Below are 21,470 nucleotides of genomic sequence, written 5' to 3'. Positions count from 1 at the left end.
TGTTTACATTTATGGCAACAAGAGAGTGATATACAGAGGGAATTAGCTTACACAGCTGGTTCCAACACTAGCAGGAAACTGATGGCAACTGGAGAAACAATGGCTACAGAGAATGGCATACTGGGATATGATGATAATAGTGCACTTAATAAATGTATTAATGACAATAAGAGTAAACGTAATAAATGTGTTAATGACGATAGGAGTAAAACTGATAAATGTACAAATTCTAACCCGTGCAAGTTGCACCCCATGTTAAACTTCCCTTAGGATTACAAGCAAGAAAGTGAGCCCAGCACGATGTCGGCACTTTCTCCAGCAGCCACCATACGAGACACCCAGGTGGGCACGGCCCAATCTGTAAAGGCAGTAGTTAAGCCCCCTAACGGAGGGTCAGGTGAGGTTGTGTCCACAGGTAAGTACGGTATTGTAGATTATGCACAGACAATTGCACCTCACATTGTAGAGTCAACACAAGATGATGTAGTTGAACTTAATCCTGTCAGGGTGATTGCAGTCCCAAATGGACAGACTGACGCTCTGGGAGTCACTCCCGTCAGGAACATTGCAATGCATTGCCCCTGGTCCCCGACAGAATTAAGGACAATTATGTCTGAATTTCCTGATCCCAGGAAAGATCTAGCCGCATGCCAAAGGTTTATTAAAGAACTAGGAAACACAGCTGAAACCCATAATAAAGATTGGCGGACATTGCTGAGGGTATGTCTACCCTCCAATATTGACCCTGCGAAATTCATCACTGATTGTAAGTTAGTGTTAGGGTCTCCTGCCCTGTGCTACCACGTCGTAATGGCAACCGGGAGACAAGTGCTAGCAGAGTAACCTGAGCGCAGCTGATACTCCGGTTCGGGTCTTTTGCTGTGCAGTGGTTACAGGCTCTGTGCACGGTAGGGGATCCGGTGCTGGTTTTTGTGCTCACAGTCTGTGAGGTCTGAGTGGGGCGTGGACAGCACCTGCTTTATAAGGCCTCTTCTTAGGGTAAGCAGATGCTGCTGAATCTTTGTTGGTTAGTCAGTTCCTGAAAGTTAGCCAGTACTGTGTAGCTTTGTATTTGTTTGTTGCTTACTGCAAATAGGCCTGGGGATTTGGTATTACACTCTGCCAATCCAGACCTAGCAGTAAGACTGGAGTCAGTCGTTTAGCTTGCTGGGGTTCTGTTACTACTCTGTGAACTTAGCAAGTTTGCGGCTGTATTCTAAGACTTGCCTGTCTAATCCTGTCTCACTGTGCTAGGTGTCAGGGGTCAGTTTAGTGGCAGTAAGCTGAACCTGTGCACTGCAAGTGAGAATTAGGATTGTGGAGACTCTCCTTGTGTCTATCATTCCATCTCTGACCAAGGAGTTTACTGCCACACCCGTTGGTAACCCTTTAGGGTTTTGCTGTTGCCCTTAGCAACAGCATTTCGGGTTCTCTACGTATTAAAAGACAACATCTTGCTTTTCTCATCTGAGCATTACTAATACAAGGGAGACACCCAGTTCCTTAGCCTCTGGGCTTCTCTGTTCACTTTGTGTGTATTTTGTTACCCTATCACCTTCTGTGTACGTTATGTCATATTCCCCAGTCTGTCTGTGAGTCCATTTGTTTTGCATAACAGTTCAAACACCAGTACATTCCTGCAGGCACTGGTGTGCATAACAGTTAGACGCAGAAGTACCTCTTACTGAGGAATACAATCAGGACAATGTAAAACGGATCAACCTGCAATTAGGAGTATATTTCCCAACTGTTGTCAAATGGAACAAAATTTTCTCCATTAGAAAAAAAGAAGGTGAAACTGCTTCTGATTATTTCCATCGAGCATTAGAGGAAATGGCTAGATACACTGGGATCGCGGACATTGAGGAAAGTGTACATCATAGAGAGGTAGCGGTGTCCGTATTAATGGAAGGTTTAAAAGAAGTGTTGAGAACAAGGGTACAGACCACTCAACCTAACTGGAGAGGTATCTCGGTGGCTGCATTAAGGGAGTCCGCTATCGAGCATGACCGTAATATCCAAAGAACCAGGGAAGCACAGGGAGAGCGGTTGATGGTGATGAGCATCCAAGCACTAGAAGAGGCATCAAATCGACCAAAACCCCCAGCCCCTGGCACATGGAGGAAGCCAAGGGTTTGTTATCTGTGTAAAAGGGAAGGGCATTATGCCAGCAACTGTAACAGCACACGTAAAGTCAGACCTCCTAGACAAGAACACGAGCAAAGTTACACACGTAATTGTAATCAGGGATCATACAGGAAAAATTTTGGGCCGCACCTGTAATTTGCAGCCAGTGAAGTTGATTGTTAGCCTTGATAGTAAGCCTGAGGTTACAGTCAATGTAATTGGTAGGTCATTCCTTGTAGACACAAGGGCGGCCAGGTAAACTCTGTGATTTATCTTTAAATGTTTCCTCTTCATCTCTGACGTTCACCAGCAGAACTACAGCTCAAACGTCACATGTCTACTTGGTCTTTTCAGAGGTCTACCCAACCCAGTATATCTTACCTGCATCGTTGTGCCTGGCCACGCACAAAGGGTGGAGAGTGGAAATACTGGTGGGGGAGACTGTGCAGAGATACCAATAGACATGTTGGTGTGACAGCCTGATGGTGAACGGAAATCTGACAATTTTTCTCTTTTTCTATTATTCTCTCTCTTTTTGTTTTCTCATGTTCTACGGATGGTATGTCACACAACAGTTAAACAAATGGTAATGCTAGATTTATGCTCCTTACAGAAAGGTCGCTGATTCGGAAAGAATATCGTATCACTGGAGTGTTCGTTTTGGGAAGACTGAGAAGCAGCACTGTTGAGACGGCATCTGAGCAAGAAGAACAAAAAGACTAGAGACGGTTATCGTAACAATTCTCTTTCCCTTCTATTATTTTCTTTTCCCCCATTACAACTCTTTCTTTCTCCTCCTGCAAGATGGACTTGCCCCAAGAGACTGCAGTCCGTGTATTCCTGTTGACCCTGTTGTTGACCAGAGCAGTCTGTTTCGGTGAGAGTACCAGAGAGGTCGAGAAAGGATCTGGAATGGGTTCTGATGACCAGGATGGATTCGTAGAATTCCAAGAGCAACACAAACACCGAGTAAAGGCGAGTATCAGAAAACGATCTGGTAGCCATAACACTAAGAGACATTGTGAAGGATTGTTAGCTGAAGAGAATTGTATCTGTAGGAATTGTGAAAACATAGCTGAGGACGGGTGCATCCAGAGATGTCAGTCCAGCCTTAATATCAACATGGACCGTCATCTATTGAGTGACTATCACTCATTAGTGGGTAAGGTTTTAAACCAAACGGAATGCTGGGTGTGCTCACAAGTACCTCAAGGTCATAGAAAGCCAGGACTAGTGCCATACTCTTTAACGATAGATAAGGTACTTGAATTAAGGGGTGGGAGACCGGTGGACAAGAAATTTAATATTTCTAGGCCTCCTAGTTTGAAGCTCCACCAATATCATGTGTGATAAAGCTAAATATTTATCGTATATAATACCCTTTATGAGGTCTAAGAACACTGTACGCTATCTACGTATGAAGTACCGTAAGGGTACGCTAGTTGCGTAACAATCGCTTTGCCGTGATCGAGACGCTCAAGCGTCACGTTCACTCACGGCCAAGAGATCGCAGGCAGGCACGTTATTGGCTGTTAACTAAAGTAATGATTCGCTATAGCGTAGCGAACGCTCGGGACCACGAGGAGATCACCAGCGGAGCTGACGCTCACTATATTAACCTTTGTATCTAAACCATAAACAGTGTATTGTGCAGTAAAACCTTAGTGTAATGTTAGAGAGTAAATGCAACACAGTATAACCTTATTACCTTTAAAGCTGTTCGAGCGTCACAGACGCTCTGAGATTACTTAATACTATAAGAAACACACAGATACCGTGCTCAGGGTCCAACGCCTAAAATATATATTATGAATGCTATACTTGCAAAAGAGTTAAACACAATACAAGTCATACACTACAATATAACATAGACTACCTAACCAGATAACTACACAGGAAATACAATACAATACAATTTAAGGGAAAATGAGTGAGAAAGAGAAGGAGAGAGAGAGAGAGAGAGAGAGAGAAATTGAGAGAGATTGGCCCACAATAACAAGAAGATCAATATAGTTGCGGAGAAACACTTACGCACAAAGGGGAAACGATCGCATGCGCCTCGATATCCAGCTCCCGATTATCAGCAATGAGAACCGTTGAAGAGAGTGTACTGGATATGGTCGGCCTGCCTATTTATGCCCCACACACAATGCAATTCAATGGTCCCTACAATCTTATTGTTCATTGGACACAGGAATTCGGCTTCGCATTATAACAAAAGGTCATAGGTTGATTCATACAGGTGGGCTGTGACTATTTCCAACAGCTCAGGTGGGAGGGAAACTGGGTTTCCCGCCGCATGGGTAATAAAGTGCAAATAAAGTAAATGTTCATAAACTTCTTATGTCCATAACTATTCGCACGAGCGATTGATCTGCTTCAAACCAACACCGGAATATTTCTAATTAAATATTCTTCCGATGGATACTAAACACCACTGTATTACTCCTGTCTGACCCTTCGTATCAAACAAAGAGGGATTTCTCTGTTCATGAACATTCTATATTAACCAAACTTGCAGAATCTATCAAAGGGACCATGATCTACAAAATACATTATATAGTGAAAATATGTAATGATTGAGTCGCACGCTACGATCGCATAAACTCTACCGTAAATACGCATACCATGCGCCTGCGGGTGCCCGCGACTGTGAGTATGCGCACGTACGGGAGAGCGTACGCATGCGCAGCACGGACCTGTGTGAGGTGCAAATATGGTAGTGTGCATAGAGATATTTTTCTGACTTTGACAGTCCACCCTTTGGCAGTCAACAATAACTGCCACTTCCTGAAAACATTTCAAAAGGAGAAAAATATATGTTAGGGGTTAATACATTTACATGGTTGGGTAAGGGAGGAGAGGAGATGGTAGGAAAAGGGTATGACCTAGTGAGATAGCAGAAGCATGTGTGTATGAATCCGTGCTTGGGGGTCATGTATCATCGTGCCGTACGTGTTTTAAATCAAGCTTCGAGGTATTGCGAAGTATACATGTGAATTCCTTCTTATCCCGTGGTACGGGTCTGTGGATGGGCTGTCAAACTTTACCGAGCTCTTTTTGGCTTTGGTTGCAACAAAATGGGGGAGCACATTTTAGTTGATGATACATGAATGGGGGAGATATGTGATTGCTGATATCTGTGCCTGTATTCCCTATCGACTATGTGTGTCATTACCTGAGGGTTGTAGAAATGAAGAAAAGACATAATTACGGTAAATGCGGTGGTATTCTATGTCAGGTAAATGTACAGTCGTCGATTGAGGTCTTGTTTGGTGTCTGTTGAATGCAGTCTTCTTTGTGCTTTTGCCCATAAGGTGCGAGCAAAAGCTGTCAATGTCCATAGATTTACAAAAGTGTTGGGCTAGCGTAATTTTAAAATTTCTAGGGAAACTGGGGATCCATGGCATAGTTCATCAAAAATCTGTGTATCAGGTTGTCAAACTTCTTCTTTAATCCCTCTGTTGTCTGTATATCGGCTCATCAAATTCCTCGTCCAAGTGGGTCTTGTTACCTTGGAGAAAACGGAAAAACAGGTGAAAGAAACGGACCGTAGAAATCGCATTTTCATCACATCATTGTTTCTACATTTGGGTCATAAATCAAGTCCAGGTTAATTACAGTTTCCTCACTCCTTAAACTCATTACCCTAGTACGATGATTGCACTTCATTAAAGCCTGACCGCATCTAAATATCAATCCAATCGATATGACAACACCTAAGATACATAGGAGAAACTTCCCAACATCCATTATGACTCCTTGAGCCCAGTCTCCTAAACCAGAAAACCAATTTCGCGGGTTCAACCATGACACCCAACCAGTCAGCTCATTACCTACAGCAGCAAGAGTGAGATTGTGTCTCCTGCGAAATTCCCACTTCAATTGGAGAATATCGTCCATCTTTTGGTCTATGACCTCGACCGGATCCTCGGTGCTATTCGTAATATATGTGCAACATTTCACGCCGTATTGTGTTGCCAGTGTGACACAATATCCGCCTGTCACTGCTGTGAGGTAATTGAGAACCATTCTATGCTGTACCAGTTCTGTTTTGTAAGCCTGAAGTTCTCTTCCAGTATACCTAAACGTATCATCATACATTTCAGTGATATTATCTAACAAATTTGCGAGCGCCGATATGTATTTATAATTCAGCACTCCTCTAGCGGTGCGGGTGAAATCTAACGCGATTAAGAATTGAATCCCGGTGGATTCACTTATCAGATCAGAGGCCGGATGCTCTGTCTTCTCTATCAGGTGCCTTTTAACAACGTGCTCGTAATGGGTGTGAGTATAAGGAGCTTGGGCACCACGGTGTATGTCTTTCATTTTGTCATGTGATACAGTCATTACTTCAGGCAGTACTTTTCCAATATAACACAATCCTTCAGAGTTTGGGGCAAGCCACTTGTACGCCTTTCTCCCGCATATGAAATATGCATCATCGGGGAGAACATATGGGACGGAGTAGGACATAACCATATTACACACCTTCCATGTGAAATCTCCTAACCCTAATTCTTCCATCTGCTTAGTACACGTATCAGGTTGTACGATATGTGCACAGTATCCTGGTGATACCTCTCCAACTTTAGTAATCCTATTTCCTAAGGTATACCTATACCGGAAAGATTTTCCTCTACTGGCTATGTGGCGTACAAGCTCTGTATCTGTAGGCATTCTATCTGCTCTATGCGAAAAGGTCATGGTGTGGTTACTCCATGACACTTCCCAATTTCCCGGTTTTCGGGGATTGGAGATGTTGAAACATAATAGGGACCTATCCACATGGTATTGGTGGAGCTTCAAACTAGGAGGGCTGGAGATATTAAACCTCCGGTCCACCGGTCTCCCACCATTTAACTCAAGTACCTCCTCTATCGTTAAAGGAAATGGTACTAGCCCTGATTTGCTATGACCCTGAGGTACTTGAGAGCATACCCAACAATCCGTTTTGTTTAACACATTACCCACTAAGGAGTGATAGTCACTCAATGGATGCCGGTCCATATGGATATTAGAACTGGATTGGCATTTCTTAATGCACCCATCCTCAATGACATTGTTACAGAGCCTACAGATACAGTTTTCTTCAGCTAACAATCCTTCACAATTCCTTCTATGGTCAATGCTATCGGATCGTTTTCTGATACTCGCCTTTGCTTGTTGATTATGTTGTTCTCGGAAAACTACGCCTCCATCTTTATCATCAGAACCCATTCCAGAACCTCTCTCGACCTCCATGGTACTCTCGCCGGAACAGACTGCTCTGGTTAACATCATGGTCAACAGGAAAATCCGGATCACAGTCTCTTGGGGCAAGTCCATCTTATAGGAGGAGACGAAGAAAAATGAGAGGGGGGAAAAATAATTGAGGGAGATGGGATGGGAAATTGGAGAAAAACAATAAAAGGGAACAGGGGATCGACAACTGCTTTTGGTCTTGTGATTTTCAATGCTCAGGTGCCGCCTCAGTCCTCCTGGAACAGACACTCTAGTGATACAACCTCTACCGTCTGTTCCTTATCACAGGACTTCTCTGGATCAACGACCTTTTTACAGTGGGACGAATGAACCCAAGTCTCTCTCTCAGCAACCTTCAATGCTGTAGTGCTAGTCAATAAGACCTGGTATGGTCCTTCCCATCTGTCAATAAGGCAACCTGAGCGTAGAAAATTCCGTATCATTACATAATCCCCAGGTTCAATGTCATGACAATTACTATCTGGTAAATCAGGAATCACTAACTTCAGATTATCATTTTGATTCCTCAACTGTTTACTCATGTTAATCAAGTATTTTACAGTTACTTCATTGTTACACTTCAAATCATCCTGAGGGTTAATCATAACATGCGGTTGTCGACCAAACAAGATTTCAAAGGGAGACAGATTAAGAGGGGACCTGGGAGTGGTTCTGATGCTGTACAGTACAATGGGTAAAGCTTCTGGCCATGTCAATCCTGTCTCTGCCATCACTTTACTCAGTTTATTTTTAATAGTGCTGTTCACTCTTTCCACTTTCGCACTCGCCTGTGGACGGTATGGAGTGTGCAGCTTGCTATCAATTCCCATCAATTTACACATTCCTTGAAAGACATCACCTGTAAAATTGGTACCCCTATCACTTTCGATAATTCTAGGGATACCATATCTACATACAAATTCCTGCACAATTTTCTTAGCAGTAAACATAGCGGTATTTGTGGCCGCTGGAAATGCTTCGACCCAATTTGAGAAAACATCTATACAAACAAGTACATATTTCAAATTTCGACAAGGGGGTAATTGAATGAAGTCAATCTGTATTACCTGGAAAGGGCCGCCGGCAGGTGGGATATGGGATGGTTCTGTAGGTATTGCCTTTCCAATATTCTTTCTCAAACAGGTAAGGCATGACATGGCTCTTTTACTCGCATGAGAGGAGAATCCTGGGGCGCACCAATATGCTCTTACCAACTTGCACATCCCTTCCTTGCCTAGATGAGTCAGCCCGTGAGCTGCTTCAGCCAAACATGGAAGATATGCTCTGGGGGCCACTGGTTTACCATGTCCATCCGTCCAGAGTCCTGAGGACTCCTGGCCATATCCCTTTGCCTTCCAGACTGCCTTTTCCTGTGTGGAACACAAATTTTGCATCTCACACAACTTCTGTGTGTTGATGGTATTAAATACCATCAGTTGTGTGGTGTCTGTCTGTCTGGGGGTAGCAGCTGCTAACTTAGCTGCTTCGTCTGCTCGGCTGTTACCAAGCGATACTGGGTCTTGGCTATATGTATGTGCTTTACATTTGAAAACAGCCACTCTGTCGGGTTCCTGTATCGCTGTTAGAAGCCTTTTTATGTGAGCTGCATGCGCTACCGGTGTACCAGCTGCCGTCATGAAATTTCTGAGGCGCCATAGGGCTCCGAAATCATGGACTACCCCGAATGCGTATCTAGAATCGGTGTAGATATTGGCTGATTTGCCCTTAGCCAATTCACATGCTCTGGTTAGGGCGACCAGTTCAGCAACCTGGGCTGAGTGAGGTGGGCCTAGTGGTTCCGCTTCTATGGTGCCTTGGTCATCTACGACTGCGTATCCAGTACACAAGTCTCCCGAGTCTGACTGTCTATGACAACTACCGTCCGTGTAGAACGTAAGTTCTGCATCTTCCAGTGGGTTGTCACTGATGTCAGGCCTTGCGGTAAAATTTTGGGTCAAATATTCTATACAATCATGAGTATCTTCCTTTGTATTAAATCCTCCTTCCCCAGTACTCTCATCCTCCACCCTTTGGGTCTGTCCAGACACACTTGGGAGATATGTTGCAGGATTTAATGCACTGCATCTCCTTATGGTGATGTTTACGGGGGCCATTAGTGCCAATTCCCATCTTGTAAACCGCGCTGATGAGACGTGCCTGGTTTGGGCAGAATTTAACAAGGCTGACACTGCATGCGGTGTATGAATTGTGAGGTTGTGACCTAGCACGACGTCTTCGCTTTTCGTTACTAGCAATGCTATCGCAGCAACGCTTCGCAAGCATGTGGGGAGGGATCGCGCTACCGTGTCTAGCTGAGCGCTGTAATATGCTACTGGCCTGCTGGCATCACCGTGCTTTTGGGTTAGTACGCCTGCCGCGCAACCAGCACTTTCTGTTCCGTACAGTTCAAAGGGTTTCCCATAGTCCGGCATACCTAATGCTGGTGCCTGCGTTAGGCACTGTTTAAGTCTCTCAAATGCTGCCTCAGACTCGTCTGTATGCGAAATCCGATCAGGTTTGTTTGAGGAGACCATTTCCTGCAAAGGTAACGCTAACATGGAAAACCCTGGGATCCAATTACGGCAATACCCACACATTCCTAAAAATGTTCTGATCTGTTGCTGGGTTTGTGGCAGAGTCATGTCTCTAATTGCTTGAATTCTATCAGCGGTCAGGTGTCTCAGTCCTTGTGTTAAACAGTGTCCCAAATATTTTACCTTAGTTTGGCATAATTGCAACTTGTCTTTGGAAACCTTGTGTCCTGTGTCTGAAAGATGAAACAGGAGCTGTTTCGTATCCTTCAGGGATGCCTCCAATGAATCAGAACACAGTAGTAGATCATCCACGTACTGTATTAATACTGATCCACTCACTGGTTGGAAAGACTGTAAACAATCATGCAAAGCCTGAGAAAATATACTTGGGCTATCTATGAATCCTTGTGGTAATCGAGTCCATGTGTATTGGACTCCTCTGTATGTAAATGCGAACAAATATTGACTGTCAGGGTGCAGAGGTACCGAAAAGAAAGCGGAGCAGAGGTCAATAACAGTGAAAAATTTCGCAGTGGGAGGGATTTGCATTAGGATGACAGCTGGATTTGGCACTACGGGGAACTGACTCTCAACTATTTTGTTAATCCCCCTTAGATCCTGCACTAGCCGGTAACCCCTCCCCCCACTCTTTTTCACAGGGAAGATGGGACTATTAGCAGTGCTGGACGTTCTTACCAGAATGCCCTGTTGTAGCAAGCGCTCTATTACTGGGTAAACTCCTAACTCCACCTCTGGCTTCAGAGGGTACTGTGGGATTTTTGGAGCTATCCTACCATCTTTTACTTGTACAACTACCGGAGCTACGTTTGCCATTAATCCAGTGTCCTGTCCATCTTTAGTCCAAAGTGACTCTGGTATCTGAGATGTCATTTCTTCTACTTGGGAGGGAGTCCTATTTGTCATAGTGGTATGTGACATTAATTTTGACGGGGAGTCTAACATGTCTCGTACTTCCTGAGCGTGATTCTCAGGTATGTCCAAGAATACACCTTCAGGAGTACAATAAATGACGCACTTCATTTTACACAGTAAGTCTCTTCCCAGGAGATTGGTTGGTGCCGATGCAGCCAGCAAAAAGGAATGCTTGGTATGTAAAGGCCCTATTGTAATCTCTGCTGGTTTGCTAACAGGGTAATGCTGGACTACTCCTGTTACTCCCACGGCTGGAATTGTCCTACCAGTGGTCCTCATGCCCACTGTCGAATTTATCACTGATTTGGCCGCCCCTGTGTCTACAAGAAAGTTTAATGATTTACCAGCTACATTGATTGCAATTTCTGGTTCACTTCCAAGACTTGCAATCAATTTTACTGGCTGCAGATTACAGGTATGGCCACACCCCTATTGGGTATGGTGACCTCCCTGAATCCCGCTGGCAGCAACTACTTGTGAGGGAGTTAGCTGGGAACTACCAGAGGTTTGCCAATCTCTGTTTGGGGGGTATCTTTTTGTTTCCCCTGCATGTGGCTCATAACTCAGTTTCTGCGGACCTTGCTCCCAATGTCGTGTGTCGTGTCGTTGTCTAGGGGGTTGGTATGAGTTTCGTACATTCTTTACTCTACAATCTCGTGCCATGTGTCCCTGTTTATGACAAGAATAACAAGTAACCACACTTGACTTACCCACAGGGTTTGGTGATACAAACAAAGGCTGCCTTGTGGTCAGGGCCTGTATACTTACGGCCATTAACTTATCACTTTGTTGTTCCCTGTGTCTGGTGATGTTCCTATCGTGATCAATAGCAGCCTCTCTCAAAGTAGCCACAGACAGACCTCGCCAACATGGTTGTGTGGTCTGTACCCTAGTCTTCAATGACTCTTTTAAACCATCCATCAGTACCGATACTGCTACTTCTCGATGGTTTATGTTTGTTTTAATGTCCTCTATGCCTGTGTATTTTGCCATTTCTGATAATGCTCTGTGAAAATACTCTGCAGCTGTCTCTGACTCCTTCTGTTTAATGGAGAATATCTTATTCCATCTGACTACCGCTGGGAAATATTCTTTTAACTGTAAGTTTATTCTTTTTACATTGTCTTTGTTGTACACATCTGTAAGAGGTACATCCTGATCTAATCCGCAATCAGCTAAAAATTGAGTTGCGTCAACATTGGAGGGTAAACATGCTCTCAGCAATATCTGCCAGTCTTTATTGTTGGGCTCTACAGTGTTACCTAAGTCTCTGATGTATTTTTGACTGGCAACTAAATCTTTTCTAGGGTCAGGGAATTCAGACACTATGGTCCTTAATTCCATTCTGGAAAATGGGCTATACATGGCAATGTTCCTCACAGGGGTGACCCCTGTTGTGTCAGTTTTCCCATTTGGAACAGCTATTACCCTAACAGGAGTAACTCTAACAACATCACTCTGTATGGGTTCTACAGCCTGTGGTGAAATGGCTTCAGCATAGTGTATGGTGCCGTACTTACCTGTAGACACGACCTCACCTATCCCTCCGCTAGGGGCCTTTGTTACTAATCTCGTGGGTGGAGCTGTGCCTACTGTGGTCTCTGCTATGGTGGCTGCTAGAGAGAGCGCTGAAATTGTTGCCGATTCGTCTTCTTGATCACACTCCTGAGGAAAGTTCAAAACAGGGTACAACTTGCACGGGTTAATACTTGCGTTGGTTAATTGGTTAACATTATCTTTAACATTTATACAGTTGCTAAGTGTTTGTGTGTTACACCTTAGTGCGTCATTCTCCGCAACCAATTTCTCTCCTGATATGTATGGTGGCGGTGGGGCCGTGGCTATCAGTTTTCTGATTGAGCCAGATCCCGCCGCCTGAGCCAATCCTCTCTGTATGTCACCTTCCTGCTGCCACAACTGCAAATAATCGTAATGTTTGATTCGTCTCTTTGTTGATTTAATGAGACATATCCTTCTCCTTAAATTCGTTAACACTTCTGTGCTGAAGCTACCTACTCTTGGGAATTTCTCCCCGTCATGTACTGTCATTCTCTCCCATTCATCACATAAAGCTTCTGTGTGACTTCCGTATTTCTCACACATTACATACCTTGCCGACCCAATTGGTCGGTTCACTGAATCAACCCGAACCGAGGTTGATCGCCCCCTACCTGAACAAGTGGCCCCCATAGTTCGAAGGTGTTGCTTTATTTAACCAACCCTTACGCAAACCAAATGTCCAAAATAGGCTGACGGTGGCGGTTTACCGAGTACCCCACTCACTCGCCCACGCCGACCAATACGACCTGATCACACCGATATGGTGCTGGCGTACTCGACCTAGGGCCCCTGCGACCTGAACCTCTATTTACTGGAACCTGTGAGGGTGCTCCGAAGAACACTTACTCTTTCCAGTAACTATTGGTTGCTGGATAGTTCCTGAGTGAGCAGCGAACTTCCCTTAAAATAAAAAAAATTACACAAATCACGTTAGAATGTACAAATAGCGTTTATGACCTTCGTACACAAATAGTACCGGTCAGGTTTACTAATGCACACAATTACGTGCGGTACAATCGTTTAGTACACAAGCAACTAATCTTATGTACTGAGCGACCAGTGGAATCGAAAATTTCGGCTGCGAATTCCTTCAGCCAGAGCTTATATGGCCTATATGGGTGTTGCACCAACCCTTTCTTGGTGTTGTGCCTGTGGACTGTATAGCGGACTTCCTTGTCTGCTGTACCTGAACCTGTTGGTCTGCTATGACCTCCTGGTCTGTTACAGTATGACCTCCTGGTCTGCTACACTCTAATGCTCAAATTGTATATTTAACCAGGGATGCCTCCCTAGCCACCATGTACGTCACTTACACGCATGTACCTCACGAGTACTCGACTTTTCTTGTGGTTCAACCTTAAAAATTGTAAAAACAAACACTCACTCACCGCATATACACTTTTGTTTCTATTTCTATTTCTGCGCAGAAATTTCTCTTTAGACCAGATGTGTTACAAATTAGGAGAAGGATCTATTAATTTAAATTTGGAATTAAAAAAAATTTTGTGCGATTTATCGCCTGGCGTTATTTACCGCGTGGCGCTACTTATCGCGTTGAGAGGAGAGAAAAAAAAAAAACTTGTGATTTGAGTTACGTGGGCGTACCCGTACGCTCCGTTGCGTAATATACGCTGCGTGCGTCGGCCCTTGGATTGCGTACGCAAGTCTCAGTCTTTTGTTAGAGACACGTGTACGCAAAGCAAAGATCCACCGTAACACAATTTATACGTTTATCAACTATAGAACTGGCAAACAGGAGAGTGACATACGAAAATACACCAATGAAAAGGAAATGCAGATATATATGTGTGCGTGCGTGTGTACGCAAGACAGAAAAATAAACAGTTTTAAAAAGACACTATTGTTTTGTTCTTACCTCCGGTTCCCGGATTCCTTCAGCACCCTTTACTAAGAGAAGCAGACGCTTATCCAAACAGCACTACGAGGAATATGATCTCCCGCCCTTTGCTGCTGGATAATGTCTGCTGAAATTACCTAGTGCAGATATGTGAAGGACAGGGCGAGCCGCCAATTGATAAAGCTAAATATTTATCGTATATAATACCCTTTATGAGGTCTAAGAACACTGTACGCTATCTACGTATGAAGTACCGTAAGGGTACGCTAGTTGCGTAACAATCGCTTTGCCGTGATCGAGACGCTCAATCGTCACGTTCACTCACGGCCAAGAGATCGCAGGCAGGCACGTTATTGGCTGTTAACTAAAGTAATGATTCGCTATAGCGTAGCGAACGCTCGGGACCACGAGGAGATCACCAGCGGAGCTGACGCTCACTATATTAACCTTTGTATCTAAACCATAAACAGTGTATTGTGCAGTAAAACCTTAGTGTAATGTTAGAGAGTAAATGCAACACAGTATAACCTTATTACCTTTAAAGCTGTTCGAGCGTCACTGACGCTCTGAGATTACTTAATACTATAAGAAACACACAGATACCGTGCTCAGGGTCCAACGCCTAAAATATATATTATGAATGCTATACTTGCAAAAGAGTTAAACACAATACAAGTCATACACTACAATATAACATAGACTACCTAACCAGATAACTACACAGGAAATACAATACAATACAATTTAAGGGAAAATGAGTGAGAAAGAGAAGGAGAGAGAGAGAGAGAGAAATTGAGAGAGATTGGCCCACAATAACAAGAAGATCAATATAGTTGCGGAGAAACACTTACGCACAAAGGGGAAACGATCGCATGCGCCTCGATATCCAGCTCCCGATTATCAGCAATGAGAACCGTTGAAGAGAGTGTACTGGATATGGTCGGCCTGCCTATTTATGCCCCACACACAATGCAATTCAATGGTCCCTACAATCTTATTGTTCATTGGACACAGGAATTCGGCTTCGCATTATAACAAAAGGTCATAGGTTGATTCATACAGGTGGGCTGTGACTATTTCCAACAGCTCAGGTGGGAGGGAAACAGGGTTTCCCGCCGCATGGGTAATAAAGTGCAAATAAAGTAAATGTTCATAAACTTCTTATGTCCATAACTATTCGCACGAGCGATTGATCTGCTTCAAACCAACACCGGAATATTTCTAATTAAATATTCTTCCGATGGATACTAAACACCACTGTATTACTCCTGTCTGACCCTTCGTATCAAACAAAGAGGGATTTCTCTGTTCATGAACATTCTATATTAACCAAACTTGCAGAATCTATCAAAGGGACCATGATCTACAAAATACATTATATAGTGAAAATATGTAATGATTGAGTCGCACGCTACGATCACATAAACTCTACCGTAAATACGCATACCATGCGCCTGCGGGTGCCCGCGACTGTGAGTATGCGCACGTACGGGAGAGCGTACGCATGCGCAGCACGGACCTGTGTGAGGTGCAAATATGGTAGTGTGCATAGAGATATTTTTCTGACTTTGACATGTGGATAGGTCCTTAATATGTTTTAACATTTCCAATCCCCGAAAGCCGGGAAATTGGGAAGTGACATGGAACAACCGAACCATGACATTTTCACACAGAGCCGATAGAATGCCCATAGACTCAGAGCTTATACGCCAAATAGCAAACGGTGGGAGATTTGAGTATAGGTACACTCTAGGAAGTAGGACCATGCGAGTTGGAGAAGTATCACCAGGATACTGTGCGCATATCATACAGCCTGATACGTGTACTAGACAAATGAGAGAGTTAGGGATAGGATTTTTCACCTGGAAGGTTTGTAATATGGTGATGTCATTTTCTGTCCCATATGTCCTCCCCGATGATGCATATTTCATATGTGGGAGGAAGGCGTATAAGTGGCTTGCCCCAAACTCAGAGGGATTGTGTTACATTGGAAGAGTGTTGCCGGAAGTAATGACCATTACCCATGATAGAATGAAAGACGTTCACCGCAATGCTCAAGCTCCTTACACTCACACCCATTACGCACACATTGTAAAGAGACACCTTATAGATAGGACAGAGCATGCAGCCTCTGATTTGATCCACGAATCCACCGGGATTCAATTCCTACTCGCGTTAGATATCACCCGTACCGCCAGAGGAGTTATAAATTTTAGGTATATTACCGCGCTAGCGAACCTGATAGACAATATCACCGAGATGTATGATGACACCTTCAGGTATACTGGGAGAGAATTGCAAGCTTACAAAACGGAACTGATCCAGCACAGGATGGTTCTCAATTACATCACAGCGGTAACAGGTGGGTATTGTGTAACCCTAGCAACTCAGTATGGTGTGAAGTGCTGTACGTATATCACAAACAGCACTGAGGACCCGACCGAGGTCATAGATCAAAAGATGGAAGATATCTTGCAATTGAAATGGGAGCTCCGAAGGAGGCACAACCTTACCTTTACATCTGTGAGTAATGAACTGACCGGCTGGGTATCATGGTTGAACCCACGCAATTGGTTCTCAGGTTTAGGAGAATGGGCTCAAAATGTTATCGTTAATGTAGGGAAATTCCTCTTGTGTATCCTAGGAGTTGTCATAATGATTAGTTTGATATTTAGATGTGTTCGGATTTTAATGAATTGCAAGCGCAGTACCAAAGTGATGAGTTTGAGGAGCGAGGGCATTGTAACAACAACTGGTTTAATTTATGACCCATCAATTGAGACGATGTTGTGATAAGACGTGATTCCACGGTCCGTTTCTTTCACCCGTTTCTCCTTTGTTTTTCTCCAAGGTAAAAAGACATCCACTCGGAAGAAGATTTTGATGACCCTTCATACAGACCATTGATGAACTTCTTCACAAACATTTGATGAACTTTTAGAGACTAACTTTCTATGGACACTTGAAAAACTTTGCTTGCCACTTACAGCAAAGATACAGCAATCCGGACAAGACATCAACAAGACTTCAACAGACGCCCAAGGACAATCACATACATAATCATATGAATGCATTTCTAACGCATGTTTCTTATCTTCATCTCTACGATCTTCAGGTAGAGACACACATAGTCGACAGGTAATATAGGCAAATATATTAGCACTCACATATTTTCCCCCTTCATGTATCATCAACTAATGTGCACCCCATTTGTTGGAACTAAAAGCCGAAAAGAGCTCGGTAGAGTTTGTTAGCCCACTTACAGACCCTTAATACGGGATAAGAAGGATTCAATGTATACTTCGCAATACCTCAAAGCTTATTTTAGAACATGTACGGCACGATGATACATGACCCCTCAGACATGAATTTCATACATACATGCTTTTACTATCCCACTAGGTCATACATTTCCCACCTTCTCCTCTCCTCCCTACTCCCAATCATAATAAGATAGTTCATGGTATTATATATTTTTCTGCTTAAATTGTTTAGATAGTGGCAGTTATTGGTGACTGCCAAAGGGTGGACTGTCAAAGTCGAAAAATATCATGATTCACATGCCTTGTACTAACCCCATGCACATACCCGCTGCGCGTGCACACGCTCTGCCATGCGTACGCATATTCGCACTTTGCGTAATGGAGCTTCTACGGCCGTGCGCTTTGGCGCGTGGTATGCGCATTTACAGTAGAGTTTGTGAGCGTGTAGCGGGCGACTCGATCATAGCATATTTAACCCATATAGTGTGTTTTATAGTTAATATTCCCCTAGACAACGTCAGCAAGTATGTTTAGTTTAAACGGTTCTTGGACAGAGAGATTCCTCTTTACATAATAGGAAGGGTCAGATAAAGGTTGAAAGGTGGTGTCTAGTATCCAGCTGTAGGGTATTTTAAGGGTAACATTTCGGTGTTAGTTAAGAAAAGATCGCTAGCTCCTGCGTATAGTTATGTACAAAAGTAGTTTATGGACATTAATTGTATTTTGCTGTTTATTACACATGCGGGGGGAATCCAGAGGATACCACCCACTACAGCAGTTGGGGAAAGACACAGCCCACCTGTTCAAATCTACCTATGACCTTTGTTATAATGCAGAGACACATTCCTGTGTCCAATGAACAATGAGATTGTAGGAACCATTGTATTGTGAATGTATGCTGTGTATATAAAGACCTGCATTGCCTGGCCAGTCACTCACTCACTCTCTCAAAAGGCTTTCTCTTTGAATGCTGAGGGCTGGAATCCAGGACGCGCTTGCGAATCATCCCCACGTATGTATATTTCTCTGTAGCCATTTTGTTCGCCATTGCTCATGTTATTCTCTGTTATTGTGTTAGATTTTGATGTTAGTTTGTAGTGTATGATATGTATTGTTTAACCTTTTATTAGAATCTATCCACAGTGGCCTTAGAACCATGTGGTTTTCAAATACAAATCAGTGCTGTGTTGTCACTTTCCTGCCAGGGCTTTTAAAGTGGTTTAACCTGTTTAAGGTGTATAAGCATTGTTAAGGTGTATAAGCATTGTTAAGGTGTATACACTGCTGATACTTTGTATCACCAGCGCTACTTAAAGTTTAAAGGTATAGTGCTTTGCTGCTAAGGTTTAAAGTATAAGCATATCCTTACACTGTTTCATTACTTAAGGTTTACTGTATATCATTCTGTGAGCGTCTGTACCGCTCGTGTCTCGCGCACACGGCCTAGCGTCTGCTACACTAAGTGCGTACCCTTACGGTACTCAGTGCGCCAATAGCGTACTCAGTCCGTAGTAGTATATAGCTTATGTTTAAAGGTAATATTTGACATTATCAATGTGTATGTATATATGGAGGTGCAGTGGTTGAAGTGTACATTTTTAAGTGGGGGTATGGAAAGGTGAAGGAAGCGCGCGCTCCGGAAAAGGGGGCGTGGCCACTCTAAAGGGGACGTGTCCTTCAGTATAGTAGGACCCATTAGTACTGGTGCCCCTTTAACATTATAGCACACGGTATGAGCCGAAATTCACATACTAGCACACAGTATGAGCCGAAATTCACATACTAGCACACGGTATAAGTCGAAATTCACATTACACCACACGGTATGAGCCGAAATTCACATACAAGCACACGGTATGACCTGAAATTCGCATTATACCACACGGTATGAGCCGAAATTCACATACTAGCACACGGTATGAGCCGAAATTCGCATTACACCACACGGTATGAGCCGAAATTCACATACTAGCACACGGTATGAGCCGAAATTCGCATTACACCACACGGTATGAGCCGAAATTCACATACTAGCACACGGTATGAGCTGAAATTCATATTATACCACACGGTATGAGCCGAAATTCACATACTAGCACACGTTATGAGCCGAAATTCACATTACACCACACGGTATGAGCCAAAATTCACATACTAGCACACGGTATGAGCTGAAATTCATATTATACCACACGGTATGAGCCGAAATTCACATACTAGCACATGATATGAGCCGAAATTCACATTACACCACATGGTATGAGCCGAAATTCACATACTAGCACACGGTATGAGCCGAAATTCACATTATACCACACGGTATGAGCCAAAATTCACATTGTAGCACATAGAATGAGCCGAAATACACATTATAGAGTGAGGGGATCCTATCCCCTTAATTAACAAGGCCCGCGGGGCACTGCGGTGAGGGGAGTCTACCCCCTTAATTAACTAATCCTGCGGGGCACTGTGGTGAGGGGAGCCTACCCCCTCAATTGACTAATTGCAGAGTTTTGCAGCGGAAGTGTTACAGCGATTTCTCACCCCAAGCTGCGGCGCTTCTGCCACCTCCGACACTCCACGTCTTTGGCGCCACCCGGGAAGCAGAGCACCGCACCGGGAATGCACCCTTTTCAGTGTGGTCTGCTGCGCTCCGAAGGGGGGTCTTCTCTCCAGCTGCAGGATCCCGATCTGCGCCATCCTCCCCGCTGTTCCGCGCCGTCTTTTTTAAGCAAGCCGGGTTCTTCTATGGGTCCTTGCTCTGGTAAGCGGGTGTCCTCCGCGATGCTAGTGCTCCCGTCGTTGGTCAGTCTCCTCCCTTGCTGCAGGGTCCCGGTCCGCTGAAGGTTGGATGTCCTTCTCAGGTCCTGCGGTTGGCTGGATTCCTCTTCTGCGTCGTCTTCTCCACTCAGCGCGGACGGCTCTGGTCACTCCGGTGACAGGCGTAGGCGTGGGCAGCTCCTCCCTGGTGTTGGTCCTCTCCTGGTCCTGCGGCACGCTCCCTCGCGTCTCTTCAGCCGATGCGCAGGTCTCCGTTCCCGGGGTGCGCAGCCAACTCCCTCTTCCAGGGTGAGTCCTCCAGGACCTCCGGCCTCCTTCCTACATGCTGCTGTCTGCACACTGCTAATTAAAAAAAAACACACTTCCGGGTCTGTTTAGAAGTGCCGGTATGCCATAGCGCAGTATACCGGCCCACTTCGACCACTGTGTACACACATATATATATATATACACACATATACACACACACACACATATATATATATATATATACACATACATACATATATACACACATAATACATACATGGAAAACACACACACACAATTATACAGAGACACACTGAACATATACACACAAATATACACACACGTAGAAGACATACACACAAACATGTACACAAACACACACTTACACTGACACCTGAACGAGGCTGAGGTATGCTGCAGGAGATCACTGGCAGTGCTGTGCTGACTGGTGGCTCGGGCAGGACCAGGGGAATGCTCATCGCTAGGCTCCGCCCCCTCACGGCCGTTTGCCGCGATTTGCGGGCCAGTGGGAGAAGGGGCGGAGCCAATATGACACCCTTCAATGAGAAACGTCATGTTGGCTCCACCACTCACCGACCCGCGAACCGCGGCATAAAGCCGCCAGGGGGCGGGGCTACAATCGCTGGCTGATGCCTGCACACTGACGCGGCTGTGGGCGCATGGGGCGAGCAGGCCGTGCAGGTGCTGGTGTCGCCCCCCTCTGCTGGGGCTGCCACGGCGCCCAGGGCACGTGCCCTGCTCGCCCTGTGCTTGTTACGCCTCTGATTTTCTATATTGCTTCTTTCATTAATTACATAACATTTTTAAATGAAGATGTCTGTGCTTTGGCTTGTTAGTGTATGTATTAGTAACAGATCTATTCAGCCTGGTGAAGTGATAAAGTGGAAGTTGATAAAT

At 44.4% G+C, this 21,470-nt stretch overlaps 1 protein-coding gene across 3 annotated transcripts in view; it reads right to left on the bottom strand.

The window, feature by feature from the left end:
- Positions 1 to 21,470, bottom strand: part of NTAQ1 (N-terminal glutamine amidase 1) — a 159,843-nt gene that overhangs the window by 18,101 nt on the left and 120,272 nt on the right. The gene's annotated exons all lie outside the window — the stretch shown is intronic.

The sequence above is a fragment of the Pseudophryne corroboree genome, chromosome 5 (genome assembly GCF_028390025.1).
Source record: "Pseudophryne corroboree isolate aPseCor3 chromosome 5, aPseCor3.hap2, whole genome shotgun sequence".
NCBI lineage: Eukaryota > Metazoa > Chordata > Amphibia > Anura > Myobatrachidae > Pseudophryne > Pseudophryne corroboree.
This window is presented reverse-complemented; position numbering and strand designations above follow the sequence as displayed.